Source organism: Silurus aristotelis (genome assembly GCF_946808225.1).
Source record: "Silurus aristotelis genome assembly, chromosome: 21".
In the NCBI taxonomy this organism is placed as follows: domain Eukaryota; kingdom Metazoa; phylum Chordata; class Actinopteri; order Siluriformes; family Siluridae; genus Silurus; species Silurus aristotelis.
The window spans coordinates 8,358,553-8,365,130 of record NC_139594.1 but is presented as its reverse complement, the minus strand read 5'-3'; positions in this window follow the sequence as shown (position 1 = coordinate 8,365,130).

Genomic DNA, 6,578 nt, shown 5'->3' with positions numbered 1-6,578 from the left:
CAAATCTTGTTATATTGACTTGGGAAGGATTTTGTGTGGAAAGTTTTCGGGTTTTCGGTTGCCATCAAGGTGTTTGCGTGTTGCACATGAAATAGTACTTGTACTTGATGAGAATCCTGTTTCTGAGAAACAGGAATGTGTTATGGCTTTTAGTGAAATAGTGTGTAGAGAGCAAGAGTGTTATGAAGCACAATTTGACTCTAGTAGGCCAGAGGAGTGTGTGTGTGTGTGTGTGTGTGTGTGTGTGTGTGTGTGTGTGTGTGTGTGTGTGTGTGTGTGTGCACGCTCGTGTCTAAGCCTAAACCACCATCAGCAGTTGTACTAGAGGAGGCACTGCACCAGGTGCCTTTTTTAAGATAAGAATTAAAAAGTTTACACAAACATAAATATGTATAATGTACAGGTATTTTTGTATATGGGTCAAATTAGATTTTTTTTTTTGTCACAATGGGAAATACCAAGTATTAAATTCTTCTGTCATCATTTGAATTATAGTCTGTTCATTTGTTTCTGTTTTGGCTGCATTAGTTATTTCTCCGTTATTTTCACTGTTGATATCTTTATTAGTTTACTAAATGTCAATACAGTTAAGTCTGAACAGTATTACCTGATGTTCTTGTTCCACAAAATTCACTGAAATGTAAAGTGGCAAATACAACAGATACTTTCACTGGCTGATCAGAAATGTGTCGTTTTTTAAAAAAAAAGGGTGTTGGGGTTAAATCTGAGATGATTCTTCATGAAGGTTTTGTGTTTGCATGAATTAATGTTTATTTTAAGGGATATTGCTGTGCTTGTGATAAAAGGGCAGTGTATGTTTTAAATTTTTTTAAAAAATTTGTTTGTTGCATAAATTTTTAAACATTTTCCAGTATGCTGATCTAGAATACAGTTTTGTATTCAGCTGTTGTTTTTCTTTTGTTTGTTTTGGGTTTAATTTAATTTTATTATTTAATTTTATTTTATTTCTTTCTTATTTTTTTTATTTATTACATTTTAATGATCTTTGTTATGCAATGTGGAAATAAGTAAATAAAGCTTAATGCATGGTGCAGAACTATTATGTAAATATTTATTGCCACAGAATGCATCAAAATTGCCATTCAGCACATGATTACTAAAATATTGAATGAAAACGTTTAGATTTTTCAGCATAAATATTCCACACAAAAAAAAATCAAACCCCCTTACATTAAAACAACCAAAAAACCCAAATAATTATACATTTATTTATATATATATATATATATATATATATATATATATATATATATATATATATATATATATATATAATGTATGTATGTATGTACACACACACACACACACACACACACACACACAGGTGCATCTGAATAAATTAGAATATCATTAAAAGGTTGATTTATTTTAGTAATTCAATACAAAAGTGAAACTTGTATATAATATAGATTCATCACACAAAGAACGATATTTTGTGTTTATTTCTTAACAAAATTAATTACCAATTAACAAAAAACCCACCAATTTACTATCTCAAAAAAATAGTACTTCATAAGACCAATTCAAAAAAAGAAATTTTTAGTGAATTGTTGGCCTTCTGGAAAAGTATGGAGATTTACTGTATATGAGCGCAATACTTGGTAGGGGCTCCTTTTTGCTGTAATTACTGCCTCAATTCGGCGTGGCGTGGAGGTGATCAGTCTGTGGCACTGTTCAGGTGGTATGGAAGGCCAGGTTTCTTAGACAGTGGCCTTCAGCTAATTAGCATTTTTTTGGTCTCTTGTTTCTTATTTTCCTCTTGAAAATATCCCCATAGATTTTCTATGGGGTTCAGGTCTGGTGAGGTTGCTGGCCTGTCAAGCACACCAACACCATGGTAATTTAACCATCTTTTGGTGCTTTTGGCAGTGTGGGGTTGCCAAATCCTGCTGGAAAATTAAATCAGCATCTCCAAAATACTGGTCACCAGAGGAAAGCATGAAGAGCTCTGAAACTTCCTGCTTAATAAAACACAGTGGACCAACACCTCCTCAGCAACTTAGATTCTGTGTCTCTCTTCTTCCAGATTCTGTACTGAGCAACAGTCCAGTCCTTTTTGTCTTTTGTCCTGGTAAGACACCTCTGACGTTGTCTCTGGTTCAGAAGTGGCTTGACACAAGGAATGCGTCAGTTGTAGCCCATGGATACGTCTGTGTGTGGAGGCTCTTGAAGCACTGACTCCAGCTGCAGTCCACTTTTTGTGAATCTCCCTAAATTCTTAAATAGGCTTCGTTTCACCTTTTTCTACCACATTATTTCCTTCCATTTAACTTTCCATTAATGTGCTTGGACACAGCACTCTGTGAACAGCAGCTTCTTTAGCGATGACCTTTTGTGTCTTACCCTCCATGTGCAGGGTGTCAATGATCGTCTTCTGGACTGTCAAGTCAGCAGTTTTCCCCCATGATTGTGAACCAGACTGAGACACCATTTAAAGACTCAGGAAACCTTTGTAGGTGTTTGGATTCAATGAGCTGATTACAGTTTGACACCACAAGTCTCCAATATTGAACTTTTTCACGATAATAAAATTTTCTGAGATACTAAATTTTGGGTTTTCATTATCTGTAAGCTATAAAATCATCGAAATTAAAAGAAATAAACACTTGAAATATTTTAGTCTGTGTGTGATGAATCTATATAATATACAAGATTCACTTTCTGTATTGAATTACTAAAATAAATCAACTTTTTAATGATATTCCACTTTATTGAGATGCACCTTAACAACACAAGTAATCTAGATAGTTACATAAGTTTAATATACAGTAATGATCAGTGATTATTTGAAGGTTATACATATACATTGTTTTCTTCTACTTACATAAATGTAAAAACCTTGAACTTTCACCACTGACTGCATTGTGTCTCCGCTGTATTTCTCTACTACTTCACTAGATGGCAGTGAAGGACTTAAATCATCCAATATTACCTTTCACCCGCATCTGAATGTGCAGCAGCACTTATATAAATAAGATCTAATGGCTCATATTAAATCAGACATTAAGTCTCCCCCCTGAGCGCTCACTAGACGCATGCGAGGGGTTTGATTTAGTTAAACATTCGGAGAGTTAATAAATTCTTAGATATTATAAAACCATAGAAGCATTAAAACATGCACAGGGTTAGATTTCAAGTGTTATTCTGGGACTTGTGACCCATCACTGGGGCTGCTTTTCAGAATAATTGTTTGATTCGATTCCATCGGAAGCCTTGAGGCTGAAAACAAATCCTGTTTATGAAATGTCTTAACCTGTCTTAGTAAGCAGCTGGTCATTTTCTTCAGTGCTCCCAGGTTTTTTGTCATAGTTTCTCTTACACACACACACACACACACACACACACACACACATACACACACACACACACACACACACACACACACACACATGCACCCATGCACACATGAACAGGTTTTCTCCACAAGACAACCTGAGGCTGAGTTCTTTTGGCTGGATAAAAGGTCAGGGGATGGAGCACCATGTTGAGTGGCCGTCTGGTGAAGACGATAGATTCAAGCCCAACACTGAGAGCATTCTACTTCCACCTTACACTGAATTACATATGTCTTCACATATCATCTACGTTTACTTTTCTGACGGTCCTAAAAAGCAAAGGCCTGACACACACCAAACTATTCCTTTTTTTTCCCCGCAAATAAAACACAAAACCTAAGCCATTTCGCACGCACACGTATGTTCTCCATTAGATGAAACCATAAAACCGAGAAAAGAAAAACATTCCTGTTTCTGGAGTAGATTCCTTTTCTTTTTTCCACAATAAGTAAACAGTTTCAAACAACTGAGGCTGAGAGGGTGTAAGAATGGTGATTGAGTGGCCATGCCAGTCCAGAATGCTTTTGAATACAGAATGAAGAGAAGAATCAAAGCTGTTGTGGCTTTTGTGTGTTGCTCGGTTGTATGCAATTTAAACACAGAGACCTACATTTTTCCTTGTTTTGCATCAGGCTGCACAAATGCATTCTCACTGCACTGAAGGAATCACCATTGGTCTTACCAAACACTGACAGCTAGAAGATAAGAGGCAAAGGAAGGTAATTTAAATGATATGTCTGTTATGGTTTTAAATGGTATTGCTTTGGGTGATTCAATTAATCATCACAAAGACAATTTGGATTGATGGTGGATTTTGAACATCTAGACTAAACAATATTCATCATCGTGTTCAACTTGCCACGTATGAAAACACTCGGATAAATGCTGCTTCTGCTTCTCAGCCTTTTCATTTCAGACAGTAAAAGACACTGATAAAACGATGTCATCATCCTACAACCCTGCACTTTTCTCATGTACTAAATGAAAGATTCTGTTCAGAAACTTCTTTTTTCCTCTCAGGGTCATAAGCAATTGATCAATTCTTCTATCTGAAGTGTTTAGGAATGAAAAGACAGATGACCTTACTTCAAAAGAAGAATAGACGCCTACTTATTAATATCAATGTACTTTCTTGCTTGTTTGCCGAGAGCGTATACAGCACATGTCACATATTTGAGTTTCAGTGATGATGCCCAAACAAAGCGTGTTTCGAAAAGAGCTAGGCTACTTTGCCAGCTGAGGGTATGAATGAGAAACACGTAAACAATTTATTCCTCCGAGATTTAGGAACATGCCATTCTCTATTCATCTTTTATTTCACTCATCATCTAGCTCAGCTCTCTTGTTTCCAAAATGCTCATGGTGTCACCTTTAGGGACGGGGTGATGATAGGCGAATAGCACTCATCTGTTTTTTTTTCCATTACATTGAGGAATGGGACATTTTTTAGTCAGACATCTGATTTAATTGTGAATGTATTTGTCATCATGCATTTATATTTTATTATATATTAACAGAACATTTTTGCTTTCTGTCCATAATCAGTCTACAGAGCATACATACAATGTCATTTGCCTATTGGGATTTAGTAATGCATTCTTTTGTGATCTCCAGGTTATAAGCATTCTTTATTCTGTTATGTCACCTGAATTTGGTGATGAAATCATGTAAGCGCATTTAGCATTTGTAATGCATCATATACGCAGTAACACACAAGTACAATCAGATGATGATGGATGATCTGCAATGGCAACCTCTAATGGGAGCAGCCAAAAGAAGAAGAAGAAGCAGAGACAATTACAATCAGACCTGGCTGACGGTTAAGTGGAAAAAAAAGATTGATCTGTGGATCACATGGTTTCCAGAAATTTTTATTTGGATGTAGCAAAGGATTACAGTTTGCTTGCTTGGTACTGATTTTAAGTAAAAGAAAAATAAAACATTAGCAATCCTCTTTCAGTACCTATCCAAATTTCTTAAGATGTTCTTTTTGTGTAATGATTTCTGTATCATTGTTATGATTTTAATATATTGTACCTTTAAAGTAACAGTATGCATATAGGATATTATGGGTTATATATTACTATGCTAATAATAGTATGATTATGATTTAAATGGTCAACATTCAAGCACAATGTTTCTGGAGTTTATTCTAACAAGAAGACTGAAGTTTGTCCATCTCGCTCTCTTCGTACAGACGGGTTGAATTGCAGTTTTTAGCAATAGTCTGTGATATTGGATTCGTCAAGCCGGCTCAGCTCATTCTGGCCAGAGTAAGCGTTCAGCATGTCAGTGTGATTGCACAATGTTCTGTTATTGAATTAGAGCTGATACTCAAAGCTCTAAGGAGCCCAGCAGTTGTCAGCCTCACTACAACTTCACTTTAAACCTAAAGGAGATATTTTAATGATGAAGACAAGGTTTCACTATGGGGTAAGTAAGATGTATTTCAGAGGAACGGTGACAGAAAACTGGCAACTTTGTGCTTTTTTTATCGAAATAAATTCTGTGGCCTTAGATTACCTGATTTTAGGAGCAATGCTTGCTTTCTTCACTGCCCACTTGTTAATCCATTAGTGATTACAAATACATCTTTCACTGATCTTGAGTATGTGTATGGGAGTATCTTTCCTTGTCCCCTTGATCTCTATGCTGCTGTGAGTGCACTTAATTTTTCAGTACCCTTGACCCATGTGCCTGTGGAATTAGAGAACAGCCAGCTGCCACTTTCTGTCTTAAGGCAATGCTCCAGACCTCTTGATCCAGATGTAGCCTAACAGCAAATAACAGCTGGTTAAACAGCTGGATTAATCCTGGCACTAATTCAACTAATGATACAGGCATCAAGATCATTCATCAGAAGCTTTGCTTTTGTTCAGACTATAAATAAATGGCTTCCATTAACAGATGAATTTCACAATAAGCATCAGGAGATGTGCAGAGATATTTAGAGGGGCAGGTGTTTAAAGTTTTTTAAATATTAAAATAATATTATTAATATTAATATAATATTATTCAAGATCGATTTCTGACAAGATTATCAAGGATCAGCAGAATCAGTAGTTGTTTTTTTGTTTTCATCTTTTTTTGCATGAGTCAACAATAAATATTTCATATCATGAATAATGAAAGGTAGTGTGATACAATAAATTACATGCCAATTAAAACGCAATCTTACACTAAATTACAGAAAATTCAAGCTTTAAAACCTATTTTTGTTTA